The following is a 26718-nucleotide window of genomic DNA, read 5'->3' on the forward strand; positions in this document are numbered from 1 at the left end:
GAAAACTTGGGCCAGGAAACTCTGGAAGTGGTGGGGACCTTTTGCTGAACCAGGCATGGTGGGCAGGTCATACCTTTAAAAAGTCTTAAGTAACATTGAATCATTCCTGTTTCTCTGTCAAGCCCTAAAGGGGGTCAGTTTGCCAAAATTTGACGGGCAAACCAGTTGCTAAATTGTACCCATATCTGCCATGATGCGGTGAGGATTCAACATGTCAGTTTGCTTCCCTGAAGCTTACAAATGTGGGCTTCCCAGGTGGCGCTAGCCGTAAAGAACTTACTTGCCAATGCACAAGGCATGAGACGCAACTTTGATCCCTGGATCAGGAAGATCCCCTGGAGGAGGGCATGGCAACGCACTCCAGTATTCTTGCTTGGAGAATCTCAAGGACAGAGGAGCCTGGCAGGCTACAGTCCATGGGGTTGCAAGGAATCAGACATGACTGAAGTGACTCAACACAGCTTACAGATGCCCCCAGCAGAGCTCTGGAAGTCTTACATGATTCTTGCTGTTCCTACCAACCTACAATGCCAGCTGGTATTTCAGGATGCATATATGTCTCCCTGGTGGCTCAGATGGTAAAGAATCTGCCCTCAGTGTGGGAGACCTGGGTTTGATCCCTGGGTCAGGAAGATCCCCTGGAGAAGGAAATGGAAACCGACTCCAGTATTCTTGCCAGGATAATCCCGTGAACAGAGGAGCCTGGTGGGCCACAGTCCATGGGGTTGCAAAGAGTCACACATGACTGAGTGGCTTTCACTCATTCAGTCACATGTGGTGACCAGTGTGGCTCTTGTAGAAAATATGTTGTGTAACGCACTCTCCATCTGCCTCCTTTTTTCTTCAAAAACTACATAATTATCTAGTTTCAGTACATAAATGAAGGAAATCTTACTTGCAGAAGTTAGGAGACAGACGAACCAATTACTAATTACTAAGTATCAGGATGTACCGTTGACTTCATACCATCTTCTATAACCCTGGCCACAACTCTGTAAATTTCAGCCTATCATTACTCTCATTTTACAGCAGAGAATAGTGCAGCTCTGAGACATGGATAGCTCGCTGCAGGGCAAACATCCAGTTAGAGGCAGAGCTAGGCTTTGATCTCTGGCTTTCTCTACCAGCTCCTTGGGGCCACCTCTCTAGGTGTGGCAACTCCTCATCTGAAGGAGGTGCTGGCTGGAGGCTACCAAGCAATCCCTAGTGTTGATAAAAAGCCAGGAGGCTTGCAGGCCTGCAAAATCCTCCTATAAGCCTCAGTTTTGAATACCTGAGTTGCCTTTCCTTCTTTCTAGGCCTCAGCCAGCACAGTGGCCTGGGCTGGGCATTGACTGCCACATGTCCCTTGCCACTCTGAGCCCCAGGTTAGTGGAAAGCAAGAGCAGCTGTGTTTTTGCAACCCCAAACTGGTTTTGCTTGGAAGTTGGGCAATGTCTACTCCCCGCCCCCCTCCCCCAACCCCTGCTTTAAACCTGGAGGGTTCTGGAAATCAGAGCCACTCCACAGTTTCACTCACTTTATCATTTGTATTTCAAATGACATTATAGGAGTTCCCAGTGCTTCAGGAACCCCAAGAGGGAGCCAAAGTGACCACAAAGAGAAAGCCAGAGAGGTGTGAGGAGAAGGATCTCTGCCTTGGGGACAAGCCAGACCAGAGTAGAATCTAGGCATCAGGGATATATGTAGATCTGCCTGACCCTCTCCAGAACCCTCAAACCCCATCCCCAAGCCTCGAGTATTATTACTGCAGGATCTGCAGGCCCTAAATTATCCCGAGATCTGTGATTTTGCTAGAAACCCCACCAACTGGCCAGGGAATCCTGTCTACTTCCACAGTCACAGAAACCACAGACCCCATGGTTTCAATTCCTTTCCTATCTGCTCTGCATTGTTCCCTTTCTTCTGTTTTATCTAACTCCCATTCAATACTAATAAAAGAGAGGAATGAACAAACAGGATTGTTCTGGAGAGAGTGGAGTGTTATCCTAGGTTTTTTCTTTTATGGAAAGAGGAAAGGTTAGTGTATACATGGAAATATGTTTGGGTTGCTGCCTCTTCTGTTCCACAGAATAAGGTGGTACTGCATGGAGGCAAAGGATAAAAAGAGGAAAAGAAAAGCAGAAAAGAGATTTTTTTAAAAAAGAAAGGAAAGCAGGGGAAATGTTAAATTTAAGCAGCGAGTGTGCAGCTCATTCAGCACTTGTCCTTCCTGAACACTTGTGTTGAGGCCAGAACTGCTGACCTTTGCCTCTGAATCAAGTGGGACCCAGGGACAGTTCTTAAACAAAAGGAATCCAAAAAGAGACCTTTGTACTATCCCTGAAACCCTTCACTACATCTGTGCACATTTTGAAAGAAAAGATAATTGTTTGGTAGAGAAATGGGTGTTTCTCAAAGCTAACCCATCCTGAAATACCAGCTGGGTCACTTAGCATGATCCTTACAGGTACATTCTGTGCACGGAGGAGTGGGAGTGGGGTAGGGAGTGCTGGGCACCAGAATTTTAAAGTAAATCACTAAAAATACTAAACAGTAGGCATGGGTGGGCAGATCGGAGACATTTACCGAGTGAACTGTGCTCCTTGTAAAAAGCTCAGTGCAGGGATCCTTCCCAGCTGCAGACAATGTTGCTGCCAACTGATCTTTGGCCTTAGTTTAGGACACGGGCGGGAGACTTGGAGAGGTACCTTCACTTGTGCACTTGCCACATGGCATTGACCCATCACCACGCCCTGTGTGCTTGTGCTCCGGCGCTCAGTCACGTCCGACCCTTTTGCAACCCCATGGACTATAGCCCACCAGGCTCCTCTGTCCATAGGAATTCTCCAGGCAAGAATAGTGGAGTGGGTTGCCATGCCCTCCTCCAGGGGATCTTCCCAACCCAGGGATTGAACCCAGGTCTCCTGCATTGCAGGCAGATTCTTTTACCATCTGAGCCATCAGGGAAACCCACCATTCCCTAGGTGAGTATAGTAGATGCTGAGGATGTAATGAGATAGATCAGGGAATGTTGAGCCTTCCTTGAAAGAACCTTAGATATCACTAACATTCCCCCAGTGAGGAAATAGAGGCCCTAAAAAGAAGGTGATAGCCTGGGGGTCACAGGATTGTAAGTGGCAGAACGAGGAAGAAAATATATCTGATTTTCCTTCCAATTAAAAGTACATTTCCTTGGCAGGGGGTGGAAAAAAACCTTAAAATCCTCCATAAATAGAGTTTAGAAAGTACTACTTAGACATATTACAGTCTTCTGGCACTTTCATGAGTGAGCTTTATAATCATTCACTGAACCTTCTATGATTCAAAATTCCAGAGAACTGACTGACAGCTAAACTTTGGGAAAACAACTTGTGGTTAAGTTTTTAACCATCTGGATGTTCTGGATGACTAGTTTATTCCAAGAGAGGCAGACGAGTAAGGGCAAATCAATCCTATAGATGTAAATATCAGACTCACATACTATTGTATAAGTAAATAAAAAAAAGAAATATATAAAGTTAAGGTATACAGATAGTTTACAGGCACATGAAAAGATGTTCAACAGGGATTCTCATCAGAAAAACGCAACCCAAGACCACAACGTCAGTGGCTTTGCGAATCAAAACCAGTCTCACACTGATAAAAGTGGATATCATGAAAAGAAGACATACAGATGGCTAACAAACACATGAAAAGATGTGCAACATCACTCATTATCAGAGAAATGCAAATCAAAACCACAATGACGTATCATCTCATGCCGGTTAGAAAGGCTGCTATCCAAAAGTCTACAAGCAATAAATGCTGGAGAGGGTGTGGAGAAAAGGGAACCCTCTTACACTGTTGGTGGGAATGCAAACTAGTACAGCCACTGTGGAGAACAGTGTGGAAATTCCTTAAAAAACTGGAAATAGAACTGCCTTATGACCCAGCAATCCCACTGCTGGGCATATACACCTAGGAAACCAGAATTGAAAGAGACACGTGTACCCCAGTGTTCATCGCAGCACCGTTTATAATAGCCAGGACATGGAAGCAACCTAGACGTCCATCAGCAGACGAATGGATAAGAAATCGGTGGTACATATACACAATGGAGTATTACTCAGCCATTAAAAAGAATACATTTGAGTCAGTTCTAATGAGGTGGATGAAACTGGAGCCTATTATACAGAGTGAAGTAAGCCAGAAAGAAAAATACCAATACAGTATACTAACGCATATATATGGAATTTAGAAAGATGGTAATGATGACCCTGTATGCGAGACAGCAAGAGACACAGATGTAAAGAACAGTCTTTTGGACTCTGTGGGAGAGGAAGGGTGGGATGATTTGATAGAATAGCATTGAAACATGTATATTACCATATGTGAAACAGATCGCCAGTCCAGGTTGGATGCATGAGACAGGGTGCTCAGGGCTGGTGCACTGGGATGACCCTGAGGGATGGGACAGGGAGGGAGGTGGGACGGGGGTTCAGGATGGGGGACACATATACACCTGTGGCTGATTCATGTCAATGTATGGCAAAAACCACCACAATATTGTAAAGTAATTAGCCTCTAATTAAAATAAATAAATTAAAATTAAAAAAATATATATAGCATAAAAAAAGACACAATCTCATAATCTTTCGAGACAGGTGAATTAATAATATAACTATTTTTCATGAGAAAAACGAAAAAAGACCACAAATAACAAGTGGTGGCCAGGATGTGGGGAAAAGGGAACCGCCACATGCTGTTGGTAGGAATGGCGATGGATACAGCCACTGCGGAAAGCAGTATGGAGGCTCTCAAAAAACGAAAACCAGAACTACAGTACGATCCAGCAACTCCACTGCTGGGTATATACCCAAAGGAAACGCAAACACTAATTTGAAAAGATACATGCACCCCCAACGTTCAAAGCAGCACTCTTTACAATAACTAAGAGTTGGGAGTAACCTAAGTATCCATCAACAGATGAATGGATAAAGAAAGAAGATGTGAGATATATATACACATATATATAATATATATGTGTAATGGAATACTACTCAACATGAAAAAGAAATTTTGCCATTTGTGCAAACTAGACTTGATGGAAATAAGTCAGACAAATACTATATATTATTACTTACACGTGGAATCGAAAGAATAAAACAAATGAACGTAACAAAACAGAAATAGCACAAAACAGACCCAGAGATCAACAGGGAGGAATAGAGGGCGCAGAAATGAACTCACATGCTGATGGTCAGTTAATCTACAGTCAAGGAGGCAAGAATATACAATGCAGAAAAAACACTCTCTTCAATAAGTGGTTCTGGGAAAAGTGGACGGCTACGTGGAAAAGAATAACATTAGGACATTTTCTAATACTATACACAAAACAAACTCAAAGTAGATTAGAAGCCTAAACGTAAGACCAGAAACCATAAAACTCCTTGAAGAAAACATCGGTGGAACACTCTCTGACTTAAGCCACAGCAATATATTTTTGGACCTGTCTCCTAAAGCAAAGGAAACAAAAGCAAAAATAAAAGTAAATCACAGGATGTAATTAAATATATAGCTTTTGCACAGCAAAGGAAACCACTGGCAAAATGAAGACAACCTATGGAATGATAGAAAATATTTGCAAATAATATGACCAATAAAGGGTTAGTTAAAATTCAAAATACATAAACAGCTCATACAATTCAATACCAAAAAAAACACAACCCACCCAAACAACTCAATTAAAATATAAGACCTAGAATAACCTATGTGAAATCTTAAAAATTAAACAAATTAGTGAATATTTAAAAAAACCAAACTCAAAGACATAAACAAGCTAGTGGTTAACAGTGGGGAAGAGAGATGGTGAGGAGAGCAAGACAGGGGTAGAGGACTTTGAGGTATAAACTACTATGTATAAGATACGCTACAAAGATATATTGTACAGCACAGGGACTATAGTCAACATTTTATAATAACCATAAGGGGAGTATAAGCTTTAGAAATTGTGAATCACTATGTTATACACCTGAAACTTAGAAAAAGATCAGAAAAATATTGGTACAGTAAAATAAAATTTTAAAAACAGATATTCATTGTGGAAAGATTAGAATATGCAAGTGAACAAAAAGAAGAAAATAAGTCATCTGTAACACCATGGTGTGGAGTTTCATTTAACATGAATTTTAAATGTATTTGGATTTAAAAAAAAGTGGATTAGACCTCACATTGTTTTGTAAACTGCTTTTCCCCCCACTCATCAGTAGACCACAAACGTCTTCATGGGGCCATCACGTGATTTTTTTTTCACATGGTATTTTATATCACTTTTAACTACACCATAAAAATCTCTCCTTCAGACATATAATAATTTATTTAAATTTCTTATTGTTAAAATATGTAGGTGGTGTCCAAGCATTAAGATTCAAACATTGCTTGCAATCTTTGTATACACTTCTTTAGATAGGTCCTTAATCCAGTTCCTCAAAATAAACCCTGAGCTTTCAGTTCCTAGAAGTAGGACATCTGGGTGGAAGGATCCGATCGCTCCATTTGGATGCACATCACCAGGCCGCCAGGAAAAGGCTGTATCAATTTTATGACCCTTCTCTGAAGCAGAGAGTAAAAACAGAAGTGCCTAAACCAGGGAACATAATTTGTCTTTATCTTTTCCAAATTGAGAGATTAAAAAGTTAATCTTAGGCATTTGTCTAATGGCTAGTAAAGGTGAGTACTTTTCCACCCTTCTGTTAGACATCTGAATTTCTTCTGTTAGCTCCCTGTCTGCCAGAAAGGTCAAACTGAGTGATGCTGAGATGGCTTCTGGTGACCAAATGTTCTCTTATCCGAAGGGGCTTCGCTGAGTTATTCCTGTGGATGAGACTCAGCTCTGTAATGCGGGAGAGGCAAGGACTGCCCTTGGCCTCTATCTGATCTCAAGACCTGCGGTCTACAAGATTCCCCTTTACAAGAAGGGAGCCCTGGCGACCTGATGCACAACTTGACCCCATGCTCACGTGCTCTGTGAACCTTGCTCTTTAGAGCTGCGCAAGTGACCGATTCCTGACATCATGGGCAAAATCTTTACTGGGATCAGTGAACTCTCTACCTGTAACCCAGACCATTTCCAAGCCCAGACAGCAGTCTTGCTAATGGCTTTTGTGAGGGAGACTGAGTAGCTTATGGGCAGTACACTGCTAAACTGTCACTCTTGCTGCTGCTGTTGCTGCTAAGTCGCTTCAGTCGTGTTCGATTCTGTGCGACCCCATGGACGGCAGCCCACCAGGCTCCCCCGTCCCTGGGATTCTCCAGGCAAGAACACTGGAGTGGGTTGCCATTTCCTTCTCCAAGTCGCTCTTGCTAGAAGATTGTTATTGTAGTTGTTTAGGTGCAAAGTCATGTCTCTCTGCGACCCCACGGACTGCGGCACACCTTCACTATCCTTCACTTTCCTGTAAAGGACTGTCTCCCAGAGTCTGCTCAAACTCATGTCCATTGAGTCAGTGATGCCATCCAACTATCTCATCCTCTGCTGCCCTCTTCTACTGCCCTCAGTCTTTTCTAGCAGCAGGGTCTTTCCCAGTGAGTCAGCTCTTCACATCATGTGGCCAAAGTATTGGAGCTTCAGCTTTAGCATCAGTCCTTTCAAGGAATACTCAGGGTCAATTTCCTTTAGGATTGACTGGTTGGATCTCCTTGCGGTCCAAGGGACTCTTAAGAGTCTTCTCCAGTACCACAGTTAGAAAGCATCAGTTCTTTGGTGCTCAGCCTTCTTTACGGTAATCCAACTCTCACATTCATATGTGATTACTGGAAAAACCATAGCTTTGACTAGACGGACCTTTGACGGCAAATTGATGTCTCTGTTGTTTTTTTAACGATTTATGTATTTGGCTGTAGTGGGCCTTTGCTGCTGCACACAGGCTTTCTAGTTGCTGAGAGCGGGGGCTACTCTTCAGTTGCAGTGCTTGGGCCTCTCACTGCGGTGGCCTCTCCTGCTGCAGAGCACAGGCTCTAGGGTGTGCAGCTACAGTATTCGTGGCGTACGGGCTCTAGAATGCTGGCATGTCGTGGCGTACGGGCTCTAGAATGCTGGCATGTGAGATCTTCCCGGACTAGGGATTGAACCCGTGTCCCCTGCATTGCAAGGTGGATTCTCAACCACTGGACCACCAGGGAAGTCTTGTCTCTGCTTTAGGTTTACGCTGTCTATAGGTTTGTCACTGCTTTTAAGGAGCGTCTTTTAATTTCATTGCTGCAGTCATCATCTGCAGTGATTTTGAAGCTCAAGAAAATAAAGCCTGTCACTGTTTCCACTGTTTCCCCAACTATTTGCCATGAAGTGATAGGACTGGATGCCATGACCTTAGTTTTTTCTATATTGAGTTTTAAGGCAGTATTTTCACTCTCTTTTTTCATCCTCATCAAGAGGTTCTTTAGTTCCTCTTCACTTTCTGCCATAAAGGTGGTGTTATCTGCATATCTGAGGTTATTGATATTTCTCCCAGCAATCTTGATTCCAGCTTGAGCTTCATCCAGCCTGGAATTTCGCAAATATATGCTGCAAAGAAGTTAAATAAGTAGGGTGAAAATATACAGCCTTGACGTACTCCTTTCCCATTTTGAACCAGTTCATTGTTCCCATGTCCCATTCTAACTGTTGCTTCCTGACCTGCATACAGGTTTTGCAGGAAACAGGTAAGGTGGTCTGGTATTCCCACCTCTTTAAGAATTTTCCAGTTTGTTGTGATCCACACAGTCAAAGGCTTTAGCATTGTCAATGAAGCAGATGTTTTTCTGGAATTCCCTTGCTTTTTCTATGATCCAATGGATGTTGGCAATTTGATCTCTTGTTCTTCTGCCTTTTCTAAATTCAGTTGTATGAACTAAGTTCTTGGTTCACATACTACTGAAGTCTTGAAGGATTTAAGCATTACCTTGCTAGCACGTGAAATGAGTGCAACTGTGTGGTAGTTTGAACATTCTTTGGCATTCTTTGCCCTTCTTCGGGATTGGAATGAAAACTGACCTTTTCCAGTCCTGTGGCCACTGCTGAGTTTTCCAAATTTGCTGGCATATTGAATGCAGCACTTTCACAGCATCATCTTTCAGGATTTGAAGTAGCTCAACTGGAATTTCATCACCTCCACTAGCTTTGTTTGTAGTGATGCTTCCTAAGGCCCACTTGACTTCACATTCCAGGATGTCTGGCTCTAGGTGAGTGATCACACCATCGTGGTTATCTGCGTCATTAAGACTTGTTTTGTACAATTCTTCTGTGTGTTCTTGACACCTCTTCTTCACCTCTTCTGCTTCTGTTGGGTGCATACCGTTTCTGCCCTTTATTGAAGGACAGAAGACTGCCTGGGACCGCACACCAGCTGATAGTGACGGCATCTGTTTGGCACAGTCAGCTTTGTCGAGATGTTTGCAATAGGCGAATGATTTTAGCTAAATGCCAATTGTTGGATAAAGTAAGATTCACCTTTTGAGGTCTCTTTCCAGGCTTTGGAGTATATAATTCTTGTTACATTTAGCTGCTTCTGCTGTCAGAGTTGAATCCTCTTAGTTTATTTTGTAATAGAGAAAGAAGCATGGATGTGAACGAACGCTATGACCAACCACAGGATTCCCAGGCACCAGCAGGAAGGAGCAGAGGAAAACTGTAACCCAGGCAGCAGAACTCCTGTCAGTAGTGGGGTGGGGTGTCTCTTGTGCCATCCAAACACTTCATTTAGGAAGAGATGGGAAGTTGGGGACAGACAGGTATACACTGTGTATTTAAAATGGATAACCAACAAGGACCTACTACAGAGCACAGGGAACTCTGCTCAATGTTATGTGGCAGTCTGGATGGGAGGGGAGTTGCGGGGAGAATGGATACATGTATATGTACGGTTGAGTCCCTTTGCTGTTCACCTGAAGCTACCACAACACTGTTAATAGGCTGTACCCCAGTACAAAATTAAAAAACAAACAAACAAACAAAAAACAACTATAGGTGGGGAGAAAGGGTTTGGGGGTGGGGTGGAGACTGTGCATATAAGTTCCCTGGAAAGTTGGTATAGTTTGAAAGGCTTTCAGGTGATTCACTGAGAACCTCTGTGCTATGGTCTAAAGTACAGACAACACGCCCTCTGAATTATTTATTGAGCACATCTAAGACACACAGAGTGGATTTTTAAAATCTGTGCAAACATCAGAAAAAGGGTTTATTCTGTAGTTCATATGGTTTATTCACCTTGCTTCTCACACTTACCTAAATATACCCTTCCTGATTTTTCCTAGCTTCCAATCCAAAGTAACGTAACATCACTGCATCTCTTAGAGTTTACTTCAGTTCACTCTCAAGATTAGCTGTGCTTCATTTTCTTCTGTTTAAAGAGAAATTAATTGGTCCCGCTCCCAAACTGACTGCTGTGTATCTAAACATCATGCTACTTATAAACAGCTTTTTGCCAAAAGTGAGATTCCAAGGATGTCTATGTACATGTAAACAAGATTGAGGTCAGAAGCATTCAGGCCAGCAAACCACCATGGCTGGTCGACTTGGTTCTTTTACAAATGAGAGAGCTAGAGATGCTTGTGTTTTTTTTTTGTTTTGTTTTGTTTTTTTTGCTTTATTTGATGCAGATGCATCTGGGAAGCTGGAATAGCTAAACATCTCTGAATATTCCCAGCAAGTGTGTGTTAGTCACTCAGTTGTGTCCGACTCTTAGCGACCCCATGAACAGTAGCCAGCTAGGCTCCTCTGTCCATGGAATTCTCTAGGCAAGACTACTGGAGTGGGTTGCCATTCCCTTCTCCATGGGATCTTCTTAACCCAGGGATCGAACCCAGGTCTCCTGTATTGCAGGCAGATTCTTCACAGTCTGAGCCACCAAGGAAGCCCAATTTTCAGAGACCAAATCATTTCTTTGATCTTCCTAGCTGTTCATAAAAGTACTGGGAAATAATACAAAAATCTCTTAAATGTGATACTTGCAACCAAAAGAATTTTAAAGGAGAAGTCATAAGCGCAATTATCTATTTTGGGAGAGAATGGGAAAAAAAAAAAGGTAGTGCTGTTGTATGAAAAATGGGGCAAGAAAGGATGGTCAAGTGTGTCCAAGGTCTCGAGTGGCCAAGTGAGGGCCCTTGGCTTTATGCAGGAAAGAATTCAAGGTGAGCCACAGTAAAGTGAAAATGGGTTTATTTAGAGAGACACAGTGTGAGCCATCTCAGAAGGTGAGAGGTGGCCCTAGGGCATGGGGTCCTCTTGGAAAGTTAGACCAGACCCCGGGTGTAGGGGTGGTTAGTTTCTATGGGCTGGGGAATTTCACTGGATACTGAGGAGGAGGAATAGTCTAACTATCTTGGTGAGGGGGTGGGGATTTCCAGGAATTGGGGCAACTCCTGTTTTTTGACTTTTTATGGTTGGCCCTATAACTGTCATGGCACCTGTGAGACATTTAGCCTATGCTAATGTATTACAGGGCTTCCCTGGTGGCTCAGATGGTAAAGAATCTGCCTGCAATGCAGGAGACCTGCATTCAATTCCTGGGTCAGGAAGACTCCTGGCGAAGGGAATGGCAACCCACTCCGGTATTCTTACTGGCGAATTCCATGGACAGAGGAGCCTGGCGGGCTGCAGTCCATGGGATCTCAAAGAGTCAGACACGACAGCATTAACGTGTTACAGTGAGCGTACAATGAGGGTCCAGGTCTGTGGGAAATAGAATCTCCTGCCATCTTGAACCTAGTGGTTTCTACCCAGCTCTGTCATATCCTCAGGATGTTATTCTTTCAGAGGTTGCACCCTGTCCTCTTCCCTCCTGTCTCAGTGCAGAAGGAGGGTCTTAGAGAAGGAATGGCTTTATAACAATATTAGCAAATCCATCAGCACATTTTTCTTGGGCACTAATTAATGCAAGGTGCACTTTACAAAAATTAATGAGACTCTGCCTTCAGAAAGCTTTGCAGTCACACAATAACTTGTCACTCTGGGTTACAATTTTAGCTTATCACAAATTAACTTATCACAACTTAACTTATTATAATTTTAACTAACTCTTTTGTCTCATCCTGGACCACTGGCCAGAGCGCTCCAAATATATTCCTAGTTTTTTAAAGAGCTGTAACAGTTTTTGAAGGATTTAGTTTCATTCGATGGAGAAGAAAATGGCAACCCACTCCAGTACTCTTGCCTGGAGAATCCCAGGGACAGAGGAGCCTGGTGGGCTGCCGTCTATGGGGTCGCACAGAGTCAGACATAACTGATGCAACTTAGCAGCAGCAGCAGTTTCATTCGAAATAAGCCACAGAACCTTTCTGGGCCTCAGTTTCCCAGTCTGTAACACAGGGTTACTTGATGACCTAAAAAGTCCCTTCTGAGTGAAAAAAATTCTATAATTCATTCATCTATTTGTTCAGTATATCTTTACATTAACCATGTAATATGTTTTAGGCACTCAGGAACAAAACTGACAAAGCTGCCTCATGGTGCTTCATTTCAGTGGGGAGAGACTAAACAAATAAATACAGAAACAGAACGTCAGACTGTGACCAGTTCCATGGATAAAGCAGGACACGGCAGTAGGGCATGTTCTGTGAGGCATTATCAGGAGATCAAAGAAGACCTCACTGACATGGAGCCACTTGAGAAAAACTGTGGAGGAAGTAAGGGGAATCTGGAGGAGGGGTCAGATCACCTGCGAAGGCCCTGACGTGGGGTGTGAGGGAAGGCAGAAGTGGGTGAGCGAGGGCAGAAAAGGAGAAGACTGAGGTGGGGTGTAGCAGAGCCTGTCACTGTAGGAACTCGGACTAAGGGCCAACCACAAAATGCGCTCCTAACTTTACACGTGGTTTAAACTGTACATTTCCAACACCAGAATTTAGGTTTGGTAAGATATTAACTCATAATATGAAAACATCTGATTGTCATTTAAGAAGTAGCTACTTCCTGAAATCTAACCTTTCTGTTCCTCCAAACTTCATTAAGTCACATTGGAAGTTTTCAGGATGTATCACAGAAGTGATCATGACTCACTCAGCAGATGTGCACAGCCACAGCCAAAGGCAGTGGTCAGAATCTGGGTGGACCAGTGATTAAGCCTCCCTCGCCTCTTTGAGGCTCAGTGCCCAAGAGGGCACAACATCACATGCAATTCCCAACACAGAAAGCTTGCCTGACATATCTTTTAAGCTCATTTTAAATTAACTACAGTAGCACAAACCCCAAAGAACAGAAATAGTTATTTTATTTTCTGGTATCACTATGAGCTAATATAGATAGGTTCACAACAAAGCCTTGGTGAACTTCACATTTATTATTCTGGAGATGCACTGAGAAAGGCAAGTCACTGTGGGGTCATGGAACATTTGTCCAGAGAATACAGGAAGAAGCAGGGCAGAGAGGGTCTTCCTTGGTGGTCCAATGGCTGACTCTGTGCCCCCAGTGCAGGGGGCTCCGGTTCAATCCCTGGTCAGGGGACTAGATTACAGGTTGCAACTAAGACCCGGTTCAGCCAAATAAATAAATAAATAACTTTTCAAAAAGGAAGCAGCAGCAGCAGCAGCAAGGGCAGGACCCATCAGAACCAGGCATCCTAACTAGCCCACTCTGGACCTCATCCTCTTCTCTTTGAGGCCAGTCCTCTTTAAGGCTGCCCTTCTTAAACTGCGGTTCCCTCCCCTGCAGCAACCCACCATCACCAGTACGGTTTCCAAAAGGAGACCTGCAGAGACCCCAGCCAAACCCTGATGTATCTGAGTCCCAAGGGCAAGGGAAGCGACGTGAGTCCCTCGAGCTCCTACCTCATTTAGTAGTTCCTTGGTAATGAACTTCCCTAACTCAAATTAGAAATTAGAAAGAGTGTCACCACAAAAGGTGGTGGCAAGTGTCAGGCTGCCAGAGGTCACTCCGGGCAGCATTTCTCTCCATGCATTCACTGAGGTTCTGAGGTGATCTGCCCCCACCCACTTCAGCACTGCTGGGATCCAACAGTGATGACTCATGCTGGTCAAGTTCACAAAAGTTTGAGCCATAAACCCACGTTTCTTGGTTTTCCAGAAGAAAGGCAACTGCAGGGAGGACCTGATGCTACTGTTTTCTCCCCCCCCCAGTCAGGTGGTTAGGAGCGGGAAAGCAGCTGCCAGATCGCAGGCGTGCTGAAAGGGAACTCAAAGTCAAGTACATCTGCCCTTAAGCCCAGCTCTTGAGCAATAATGCTCTAATCCCATCTCAGTGGCCCACAGGGCCACGTAGCATCCACATGCAATGGCCATTTCACTGAGTCAAAGATGGGACAAGTATTAGAGCAGCATTTGACGACGATGCACCTGGTTTCTGAGCTGCTGGTTTGTCCAAGAAAAGGCACTATTGCAGATTCAGTTTTACATTCAACCCTGAAAGACACTGATTTGACATTGATGGGATAAAGACATAAGCGCTCCCCCCGCTTCCCCACCATCTTCAGTTACACACAGACTGGTCAGGAGGTTATGACACGATCAAGCAGTCCATCCTGCAGCAGTGGTGGATGCAGGCCGATACAGGGAATTCTACGGGGGATTCCCTGGCGGTTCAGTGGTTAGGGCTCCACACTTCCACTATAGCGGGCATGGGTTCAATCCCTGGTCAGGGAACTAAGATCCCACATGTCTCACGATGCTGCCAAAAACAAACAGACAAAAGAAGCATCTAAGGCGAGCACCTGATCCAGTATGGGAAGGGGTCAGGAAGGCCTCTGGGGACAGGTGACACCATGCAGGAGCCTTGGAGAACTACACTGAGGGAGGGAGTCAGGGAAAAAATGTTCTGGGCAGAGAAGACAGCACATGTGAAGGTATGGAAGTGAGACCCTATGGATGTCACAGAGCTGTTCCACGCGTCTGAAGGAAATGTTCATGATGGCGGGGCTCAGAGGAGAGGGGAGGGGTGGGGCCCGTATCACGAGGGACCTCGCAGAAAGGCACAGAAAAACTTGAAGGCAGGCACGTTAAAAGGTTCTTAGCTGAAATCTTCAAGACCTGATTGGATATTATACATTACTCTGGTAGAGGTGGCTTCCCAGGTGGCGCTCATGATAAAGAACCCACCTTCCAATGCAGGAGACATAAAGAGATGCGGGTTGGATCCCTGGGTAGGGGAGATCCCCTGGAGGAGGGTATGGCAACCCACTCCAGTATTCTCGCCTGGAAAACCCCATGCACAGAGGAGCCCAGTGGGCTACAGTCCATAGGCTGCAGAGTAGGACACGACTGAAGCGACTTAGCACGCACGCACGCTGGGTGAGGTAGGAGCTGACTTGGGGGAAGGATGCTCGATTGGCGTCAGGGAGGCAGGTTATGGTGCTGTTGCGGTCATCAAGTCAGGAGCGGAGGGCAGGGCAACAGATCTAAGAAAGGAGAACGGGCTGAGGGTGGGGGAGGAAGAGAGCGAGCTAGCATGGCTCCACGTGCCCCATCTGGGCAAACTGGCAGAGCCAATGACCGTGATACACCTGGGTACTGGTTTCAGACGGTGAGTTTGCCTCGAAGAGGAACGGCAGGCAGCAGCATACATGGGCCTGGAGCTCAGGAGGCCTGGGCTAAGAGAAGCGTGGACAGGCACCCTGCTGTGAGTGCTGCACCACTCTATAGCACTGCAGCCAGCTGACGTGAGCCGAGCCCTGTGGAGTGCCCGACACTTGATCCACAGCGTCTAATATAGTCCCTCAACAACTGTGACGTAGGGATCACCACCCAACTGTACAGATGAGAAGACTGAGGATCACAGACGATAAGTATTGATAACTTGTCAACACCCCATGGCTGGAAAGTGGCCAGTTTGTGTTTTGTTTTAGGTGCTCAGTTGTGTCTGACTCTGCAACCCCAGAGTCTATAGCCCGCCAGGTGCCTCTGTCCATGGGATTTTCCAGGCAAGAATACTGGAGTGGGTTTCCCTTCCCTTCTCCAGAGGATCTTCCCAACCCAGGGATCAAACTTGTGTCCCCTGCATTGGCAGGCAGGCTCTTTACCACTGAGCCACCAATGGCCAACTCCCTTGCCCTACGCATTTCCAAACAAGCAGAGAATCTTCTAGTTATTCCTCATCCAAAAACCTACATTACCAAATAGGTTAAAAAAGTTAAATCTCACTTTAAAACAATCTTCCAACTCTAAAGTACATATGTGAGGACTAGATAATTTGGATATTTTGAGGTAGTCGTGTCTGACTTTGTGACCCCATGGACTGTAGCCCACCAGGCTCCTCTGTCCATGGGATTCTCCAAGCAAGAATACTGGAGTGGGTTGCCATTCCCTTCTCCAGGGCATCTTCCTGACTCAAGTATCAAACCATGGTCTCTTGCATTGCAGGCAGATTCCTCACCATCTGAGCTACAAGGGAAGCCAATAGAGTAGTGAGGACTAGATAGTTTTCCTCTAATTGTCCCTAAAATACCCTTGATTTCAGTATAAATTTGTATAGATGTACATTTCAGTATAGATGATTACATACAGTAATCATACATATAGATTAAATTACATATAGTATATGTAATTTCAGTATAGATGATTACATATAGTAATTATACATATAGATTAAATTACATACAGTATATGTAATTTCAGTATAGATGGGTTCTGAAGTATGGGTTGATGTCAAAAATCCATTATCAGGCATCACCTGCCTTAAAATGTAACTGATTCCTTATCTGAGCAGATAAGGTTTTATGAAACATAACAATTCTTATTGTTTTGGCTCTGCCACAAGGCTTGTGAGATCTTAATTCCCCGACCGGGGATAGGATCCGTGCTCCTTGCAGTGGAAGCTCCGAGTCCTAACCACTGGACTGCTGGGGAAGTCCCAGCATAACATAGCAAGTGCTGGTCTTGACGCTACCACTGTTACACAACTGTCCTGAGTATGTCTGTGTAGTTCTCGCATGTAACCAACTGTCCACAATGATTTGTTCACATCTCTTCACAACCCAAAGTTCAAACCTGGTAAGTCTGTAGGAGAACTCTTTCTTAGGCCGACACGCCTCCTTCATGTGCCAAGCCACAATGTGTACTTTGCTTTGTAAGTCTACAGTCGTGATCATGAAAGGATGACGAGGTTCAAGAATAATGAAATGCTCCATCCGTGTCAGTTTGAGCAACAGCCCAGGCAATTCACACAGTTCAAAGTTGGGTTTCCCCAAAGTTTTGAAGTCACAAAAACAGAATGAGAGAGAACCCCACTAGCACTCATACAGAGCAGCCTTGCCAATTCATCAGAAAGCAGATCAACTTCTGCAACAAAGACTAAAGCCAAACCCAAGGCATTTGGAAAGTGATTGGTTCAGAGAGTTTGCTATCACTTTGGTAGTTTTATGCATCAGGATATACACACTGACTTCAAGAATCTGGTCTGGCTCCCAAATCCATGTCATGTTTAGAGAGTTTCTTGGCTTTGCACGTTCCCCATAGCCAATCCCAGAGAAGGGGGCGACAGAAGATGAGATGGTTGGATGGCATCACTGACTCAATGGACTTGAGTTTGAGCAAGCTCCGGGAGACAGCGAAGGACAGGGAAGCCAGGCGTGCCGCAGTTCATGGGGTCAAAAAGAGTCAGATACAACTTAGCAACTAAACATCCTGACTTCAACAACCTGGTCTGGCTCCCCAATACATGTCCTGTTTAGAGAGTTTGTCTTTGCATGTTTCCAATATTCAATCCCAAAGCCTTTGGTTTCCAATCTACTCTTAAAATCAGACTCTGCCACTTTCTGTCATAGACAAGATTCACTCTAGCTGTCTAAACCTCAGTTTACTTTTTGCAGATTTAAGGTAACATTACCTGACTGCACTGCTCTGCCCAGCTCACAAGGGCCACTGTGATTATTAAGGGAGGAACTAGATGAAAAGATGATGAATACTGGAAATGACTCTACACCCAGGAGCTACCAGTATTCATGACATTGATTGATATCAACATACTTCATGGGGCATGTGGACCCTACATGTAGTCTATTTCTTTTACTGAAGATTTAAACCTACATCTTACAACACGATAGATATTCTAAAAGAGGGTCACTCTTTCCTGTTGAGGAAAAAAAGCACTCCAGAATCAGAGAGGTCTTCCAGATACATGTGAAAAAATGACAACAGACCAGAAAGATAATTTCCTCAAAAAAAGCTGGCTTTTTTATGTCGGCTCAAATTGGAGATTCTTTTTGTTGCAGTTCTTTAAAAATTATGCGGATGAGATAAAACGTTTGTGGTCCTAGACAATATGGGAAAAATTTCCCTCGAACATGATGCATTTCTCTTGTAATCAAAAATGTTCTCCAGTGAACTTGAGTTAAAGTAATTTAGCATCTATTTCTTGAGCATCTTCTTTGCACAAAGCATTGCTTCCCTGGTAGCTCAGTTGGTAAAGAATCCGCCTGCAATGCAGGAGACCCCGGTTCGATTTCTGGGTCAGGAAGATCCCCGGGCCTGGAGAATCCCCTTAGACAAAGGAGCCTGGGGGCTACAGTCCATGGGGTCACAAACAGTCGCACACGACCGAGCAACTAAGCAACTAAGCACAAGCAGCACAGGAGAAAGGGAGAAAGGAAAACCTTGCTTTACTTGAATATGACAGAGATGATGATCTGACTAAGGAGACTGAAATAAAGCTTGCCATTTGCAAAGGGTCATAAGAGAGGCCAGAGGAAAGAGACAGCTATGACTAGGGGAGTTGAGAAAGCCTTAAGAGAGCAGAACTGGGATACAGGAAGAAAGGCCAAGAGGCAAGCAAATGCAGAGGCAGAGAAGTGGGACCACATAGCGAGTGTGTGAAGTCCACTCCAGGGGTTCAGTCACGCTGACTGCAGGGCACAAGACTTTAAGATTTTGCTACAGCAGTTAGTACACGCTTGATACTAAAAAGACAACAAAGACTACTCTTTTCATTAGTTTATACAGTTGAACATAAAGATGCCTACTCTTAGAAGAGGGGAAAAAAGAGTGAGTTCCAGGAAAAGTCTAGGTGAAATAAGATTGGCCAAGTGCTAATGTTCATAACTGTTGAAGCTGGGGATTTATACTCTCCATTTCTTTGTATGTCTGAAGTTTTAGCCATTAAAAATGGCTAAAAAAAATTAATGAAGGCCAGTTAGTCTGGGAAGATGGTCAGCTGATGGCTTCTCGGGTGATGGTGCAAATCCAATAAGAACTTTCTAACCTCTGGGTCACTTGGAAGGAGCGGGCAGGGCTGAGATTGGAGCTGATCTTACAGGGGGAAGTAGACACCGCACAATGTGACTGAGGGCTGTTTTTGTTTCCCCCTGAGTCGCTTTCCACACACTTCTTTCTCCACTTCCCACTGGGAGGAAGGGAGTAGCAAGGGTCTGCTACTGGCCAGGTTGCATGGTCCATCTAAGAAAAATGAAGGCAATTATGTTGTCCTCCTTATATAAGTAACTGTAGGGGGTTATTTCTGGTCATATCAAGTTTAATACTTGTTTAGTGGTTGCTAGCAACTATTAATCGGAGAAGGCAATGGCATCCCACTCCAGTGTTCTTGCCTGGAGAATCCCAGGGACTGGGGAGCCTGGTGGGCTGCTGTCTATGCGGTCACACAGAGTTGGACACGACTGAAGCGACTTAGCAGCAGCAGCAGCAGCAACTATTAATCGGAGAAGGCAATGGCAACCCACTCCAGTGTTCTTGCCTGGAGAATCCCAGGGACTGGGAAGCCTGGTTGGCTGCCGTCTGTGGGGTCACACAGAGTCGGACACAACTGAAGCGACTTAAGCAGCAGCAGCAACAGCAGCAACTATTAATAAGCAAAGTGAAGATAAATAAAAATCTACTGTACTCCACCACCAAGAGAAAGCCACTTGGCATGTGGGCATATCCTTTGCCCCAGTTGGTGCATGGGCACATCAGAACGTACACGAACATGCTTTCTCTTCTCATAACTGTAGGATCAAGGAGAAACAGTCTTGGGTATTACATTTTTCAGTTTTAAAACTTTACTTTATGACATTTCATGAAATAGCATTTTACAGCAGCAGTTTAAGGGGGGTATGATGATCCACTGAAGAACAGTCTGATCTGGTGGCTTCTAACCTTACATCAAACTATACTGTTCAAGAATGTTTTGATCTCAGAGGGCTCTCTCTTAGTATCATTTTGACTTAATATATATATACTAGCATCACAGATACTAGTTTGGAAATGTGATGTAATAAAGTAATTTGTTTTCTTGGGAGAGAGGGAGTATTGGTAACATTCTTATCAGAGAAATAATCCTATCTTCCTTGAAAAAGTGTATGTTGTTGGGATTTCAGTTTTTGTTTTCAGGTTGTAAAAGCAATACAGGAATGCTGCTAAACAGGCGGTCATATGGTATCACAAAGAGTAACAAGGAGAAGGTTCCTGCCTTTTTCTCTGACTCCATTGCCCAGAACTGACTGTTAATTGTTTGGGATGTCTGTCTTCCAAACATTTATAAGGCCATGGTGTGTATATGTGTGTCCAGTTGCTAAGTCGTGTCTGATTCTTTGCAACCCCGTGGACTGTACCCTGCCAGGCTCCTCTGTCCGTGGGATTTTCCAGGCAAGAATACTGGCGTGTGTTGCCATTTCCTTCTCCAGGGGATCTTCCTGACCCAGCGATCAAACCCCATCTCCTATATTGGCAAGCAGATTCTTTACCGCTGAGCCACAACGGTGCTCTTATAAGGCTATATATGTACCTAATTTCTATCTGGAACTTGTGCTGACAGAGCAAGAAGCCAAGGAAGAAATCCAGTGAGGGGCCCCCACCTACCACACAGCAGCCTGCAGGACACTGGGGTCTGGCAGAGGCTGAGGAAGGGCCACCCACAGGGACAACCCCCCCCCCCTCCGAAAGTGGAAAGGGAAAGAGCACCAAGACTGGGAAGTCATTTTCCAATAAACGCAAGGTTGCACAACCACACACAGAAGCGATCATGGAGGAAAGGGAGGCAACAACATGCCTCCCTGTTCTCTTCGAAATCACTTCTGACCCACTTGGAAGCTCCTGAACAAACTCCTCCACACTTGGCACTGGCTCCCTATGGGCATGTCTCTGAACCCATGGGTCCTGTGTGCCACATCCCTGCTACAATCTGAAGGCATACACAGGCCACCTCTGCAGGCACAGAAATAACCCAAGGCATCTGAGAGCCTTGCCGATTTTCAGGAGGCGTGCAGGGCTCATTATCTTTTACGTGGGGACACAGTACTTGGGTTTCCAGAGTGAGGTTAGCTTGGTTGCAGCTACCAGAGGTTAACCATCCTTCCTTGGGGTGATGAGTGTTCCCATTCAGAGGAAGGATCACAAACAAGAAGCGGGATCAATGACTTGAGCCCCCGATGCATTTCCTACTCCAGTGGTTCTTAACGTGTGGTGCAGGGGACTCTAGGGATTTGCAAAGTCAAAACCACTTTCATAATAATACCAAGATGCTATTTGATGCTTTTACCCGCACACGTTCAGGAGTACACAGTGGAGTTTTCCAGAGGTGATATGACATGTGATACTGCAACAGACAGTGCAGAAGCAAGATATAAGAACCCTAGCTGCTACTTATTAAAACTGATATGAAAGAGATTTGCAAAAATATAATACAATGATATTCTTCTTCTATTTTGAAAGGTATGGTTATTTTCATAAACACATATCAACACATAATGCATGCATGTCTGTGTGCTCAGTCATATCAGACGCTTTGCTACCCCCATGGACTGGAACCCATCAGGCTCCTAAGTCCATGGGATTCTCCAGGCAAGGATACTGGAGTGGGTTGCCATTTTCATATCCAGGGGATAGTCCCAACCCAGGGATCGAACCCACATCTCTTATGTCTCCTGCACTGGCAGGTGGATTCTTTGCCACTATTTTTAAATGAGATACTAAATATATTGAAAATTCTGTTTTAGTTATATACGATAAATATTGAGACACATAACCCACATAAAAGCTCCTTAATATACTAATTTTTAAGAGTGTATAGGGGAGTTTGAGAACTGCTGAGAGGCTGTTTCCGACTCTGCCCCCATCCCCGCAACACACACACACACACACACACACACACACACTCACTCACTCACTCACTCTCTCACTCCTCCCTGAGTCTGTGAATCTTTAGGATGGACTCTGTCCCCACTGCTGAGAGACCGTTTCCAACTCTCTGCCCCCATCTCCGCAACACACACAGACACACACACACACACTCACTCCTCCCTGGGTCTGTGAATCTTGAGGATGGGCTCTCCCCACCCCTTCCACCGAGGTTCTCTTTCCACCCTCACTCCATTTCCCCCTTACCACCTGGTGTGGACTCCCCGATCTGTGGGAACCCCAGTGGGAAATGTCCCTACCTCGCCACTCCCAGCTCGACGAGAACTCCCCGGCGAGGCCCGCACACCCTCCTTGGGGGTAGGACTCCCCGGTTCAGTGTGCCGGGACAAGTCGCAGCGTGGATTCTCCCGGCGGCCGCCTCAGCCTCGCCGACTCCCGGGTGAGGCCCGCACAAGCTCGGCGCGGACTCTCCCGGCGGCCGGCACAGCCCGGGCGAAGGAGGCCGAGGAGAGCCATTTCCAGTCCCGCCCCCGTCCTCGGCGCGGCCGGGCTGGGAGCAGGGCGGAGGGGTCAGTCCCCAGGAACTAGTCCCGATTCTCCCGGCTGCCTTCCCGCTCCCCCGATCTCCCCTGGGCGGCCCGGCGCGCTGCAGCCCGGCTCGGGGAGGCGGCCCGGAGTTCCGCCGACCCGCTTTCCCCCGCCGGGGCAGGGCGGCCGGCGCTCGGGCCCGGGGACCCGGGTTGGGCCGCGTCGTACTCACCACGGAGTGCACGGCGGACTCCGACTGGCGCGGGGAACCAGGCTGGGGGCGCTCTCTGGGGCTGAGTCCAGCTGCTGGCGCCGCTCCGCCCCCTGTCGCCGCGGGGCCGCCAGCCCAGGGGCGGGGCCGTGCCGGGGCCTGCGGGAGGGGCGGGGGCGGGGCCGGGCCCGGGGCGGGGCCTGCGGGCGGGGAGACCTCGCCTGGGAGGGAGCGGGGTAGCTGGGGGTCAGCGGCAGGAAGCCGCCTCGGGACGGGATCCTCCCATGCTGGCCCAGGCCGGGGACACGCTTACTCTTGGGCGTGGAGTGTGACTGCCCAGCTCGCAGGGAGGGAGCTGAAGGGGCAGGTTAGAGATGCAGCTTTTAAAAATGATTTGACCATCAGTGGAGGCTTCCCTGTCCGACACCCCGGTACGTGGTCACCTCCCTCTCTCCCCTTTGCCCCCACCCCGCCCCCACCTTAGCGCCTGGCAAAGCGAGCCGAGTGACTGCCAGGACTTCAAAGTTTCCATGGTTATGGAGTGCAAAGTTTCAGTGTTTAATTTTTTTTTTTTTTAATGTCTAACAACACTTCCTAATGCAGGCTGTTCACCTGTCAGAAGTCAGAGAAATGACTGAGTTGACTCAGCAGGCCTTGGTCACTGCACCTAGTTTCTATAGGTTGGTTGGAGTCGCGCCTGCTCAGGCAAATTTGACTGATTAGATCTTTCTAGAGAAAAGGTGAGGTTTTTGCCCAACTTATATGAAGAGTGATTGTAGTTTTATATCTTGAGTTTATGGATACACGGCTTATAGAAAGAATGAGTAGTGACTATCCCCATAGGGGCCAACCTGTGTAATGTAGCATTTTCAGCTTCCCAGGTGAGGCTAGCGGTAAAGAACCCGCCTGCCAATGCAGGAGACATAAGAAAAACGGGTTCATAACCCTGGGTCGGGAAGATGCCCTGGAGAAGGAGGAAATGACAACCCACTCCAGTATTCTTGCCTGGAGAATCCCATGGACAGAGGAGCCTGGTGGGCTACAGTCCATGGGGTCGCTAAGAGTCGGACACTGCTGAGCAACTAACACTGCTACTACTAGATTCAAGTTGGAAGGACATATTTACTGTGTAGTAAACATTGCTTCCCAGGTGGCTCAGTGGTAAAGAATCCACCTGCCAATGCAGATGGAGGCGTGGGTTGAATGCCTGGGTCAGGAATATCCCCTGGAGGAGGAAATGGCAACCCATTCCAGCATTCTTGGCTGGAGAATCCCCATGGACAAAACAGCCTGGCAGTCGCAAAAATTGGACGTGACTGAGTAACTGAGCACACACACATAACAAGCATTATATTTTTACTATATGGGAGAAGACTTTCTTCCTACCCACTTTCTAAACTGTTTCCATTCACATCCATTGAACTAACTTCCCTTGAGAGGACTGGGGTCCCCTTAGAGAGTATGTAGGGAAAGCTGAGGGTTAGGGAGAAAAGACATCTAGCTAAATTTTGATTCTTAACCAAGGCAACACTTTACAAAGCAAAATTTCTTAATGTTCAATGATAACATACATGTAATAGGAGAACTGGTCATCCTTGACAGGAAATAATTAAATCAGAACTATAAAAGGAATTGAGATTTATTAGTAAACGCTCTGGCCAAAACTGTGAAGGAAAAAGTTCTCACATCACCCTACTCTTGTGCTCTTGAGCCTGTCACCAGGAATGTGTGGATTGCAAAACCCAGTGACCTCTCCTCTGTTCTTGCCCTTGCTGACTGCTCTGTGGTATTTGATACTAGTAATAGGTCTTTCCTTGAAATTTTAACCTCCTTTTGGCTTTAGAGGCTTCTCCTCTCATGATTCTCCTCTTCTTAATTTGGCCCCTCTTTCTTAGGCTCTTTTAGTATACCCTTTCTCTTCTCACTTTACATGTAACTCCACACACTGATGAAGTCTTCATCATCTATTTTTTCTCTACGCAGACTTCCAGCTAAAGTCTGCTCTGTCTCCATTATTGACCTTAACCGTCTTCAGATCTCCACACTCTTTGACAGCAGCTATTTGTGGAGCATTAGCACTTGAGTCGGAGAAGGCAATGGCACCCCACTCTAGTACTCTTGCCTGGAAAATGCCATGGACGGAGGAGCCTGGTAGGCTGCAGTCTGTGGGGTCGCTAAGGGTCAGACATGACTGAAGCGGCTTAGCAGCAGCAGCAGCAGCAGCAGCACTTGAGTATTCCCAAGGCCCTTGCCATACTTCACATCTAAAGTGGCAGTTCCGAGTCTTCTCTTGCCATCTGTCTGTCCCCTCCCACTCATCCAGTTTCTTCCTCATCCTGAATCCCACATCCTGGATATTTTATCATGTATTGAGAAAGCTGAACATTTACGGGGGTTCAAACCACATGACTATACTCGTACAAAGTTCGCCTGATATATATTTCTGTCATGATACAGAAGATTCTGCCAGTGGCCCAGAGGAGTGTGTAGACTTGAAGGGCCTTCAGAGAGGAAGCCATCCAGGTGTGGTAACTGCCCAGGCACTGTGGATCTGCTCCAGGGGCAAGTGGCAGAAGGGCCTTTAGTGAGGTAACAGCCTTACCTGACAGAAGCTTCTGCTCCTATAAAGGGAATCCTAAGGCTTTGGTTGGAGACCTGTTAAGCTGTAAGGAATGCCTCATTGTACTTCACAGTGACTTTAGTTACGTGTGTAAACTGGACCATCCTAAAAACTAGACACCACCTTTGCATCTTGCTTTGTAGTTCATAATGCATTTTCACACATATTATCTAATAGAAAGGAAGTGGTATAAGAGAAAGGCAGTCTACGGATTTCCCTAGTGGTCCAGTGGTTAAGACTGTGTTTCCACCACAGGGGGCAAGGGTTCGAGTCCTCACTGGGAACTAAGATCCTGAATGCTGTGCAGGAATGCCAAAGAGAGAGAAAGGCATGTTCCTGCACTGCACTCTTAGGGAGACTGAGTATGAGGGTCTGACCACCCTTTGAGTGATACCAGTGGCATTTCCCAGACTGTGTTAGAATCACCAGAGGAAACTAAAAATACAGCCTCCTGCATCCCCACCTTGTAGAATTAGGTGAGGAGTGGGATCTGAGCTCAGCGTCCGAGCACTCTGCATACTGCAGGAGATCCTGCTCCAGCAGGTCCACAGATCGGCCCCAGGGAGCTGCTACCTGGAGACACATCCTCCATGAAGGTGGGACCACGTCAGTGTGCTCATCACCCCTAACAGGAAGCCTGGCACATAGATACTCAGTCTGCTTACTGCCCTCTGCTCTGTGCTCTACGTTGGCCTGCATATTCTTCCGTGTTCTCTAACATAGCAGAGGGGGAGATATCTGTATACAATGAATGAAGTTATAAGGTGGTCCCTCCTAAATTCCTGGGCTTCCCTGGTTGCTCAGATGGTAAAGAATCTGCCTGCGAAGCAGGAGACCCCGGGTTCATACCTGGGTCAGGAAGATCCTCTTGAGAAGGGAATGGCCACTTACTCCAGTATTCTTACCTGGAGAATTCCATGGGGTCGCAAAGAGCTGAGCACAATGACTCAAGAATGCCTAAGTTCATCACTGAATGTGTCTTCCTCATACCAGAGAAAGTTTGAAATAAATGTTTTCTGTTCCTGTTTTTAAAAAAATTCTACGTTCATAACAAGAAAAGGTAGTTCTTGGGCTCATCTTGGCCCCCCAAAAGTACCATTGCCATGCCCTTCCACACCTGTCAAAGTCTTAATTTTTGTGCTCTCTTTCTTACCACCTAAGTCCCTGAATTCTTGAGCTGCTTTGCCAGGGAACCAGGATTCCCTGGCTATCTGCTTTTCAGTTAAGTGCTGTTCCCCTCAATGAAGTTAATAATAAAAGCCAAATGTGATTAAATGTCCCATTGACTCCACAACAGCTCTTTGAGCTGGAGGCATTGTTATCATTTTGCATCTGAGGAAACTGGGATTCA

General features: G+C 45.8%; 1 protein-coding gene and 1 long non-coding RNA gene across 3 annotated transcripts in view; one reads left to right on the forward strand and one right to left on the reverse strand.

Moving 5' to 3' along the window:
• The window catches only part of ACO1 (aconitase 1), a 67186-nt gene extending 44276 nt beyond the window's left edge, over window positions 1–22910 (reverse strand). The window contains exon 1 of the mRNA XM_006060271.4: window positions 22769–22910. The gene's annotated coding sequence lies outside the window, so the exon portion shown is untranslated. The remainder of the gene's footprint in view (window positions 1–22768) is intronic.
• Window positions 1–26718, forward strand: part of LOC123465585 — a 108127-nt gene that overhangs the window by 39400 nt on the left and 42009 nt on the right. The gene's annotated exons all lie outside the window — the stretch shown is intronic.

The sequence above is a fragment of the Bubalus bubalis genome, chromosome 3 (genome assembly GCF_019923935.1).
Source record: "Bubalus bubalis isolate 160015118507 breed Murrah chromosome 3, NDDB_SH_1, whole genome shotgun sequence".
In the NCBI taxonomy this organism is placed as follows: Eukaryota; Metazoa; Chordata; class Mammalia; order Artiodactyla; family Bovidae; genus Bubalus; species Bubalus bubalis.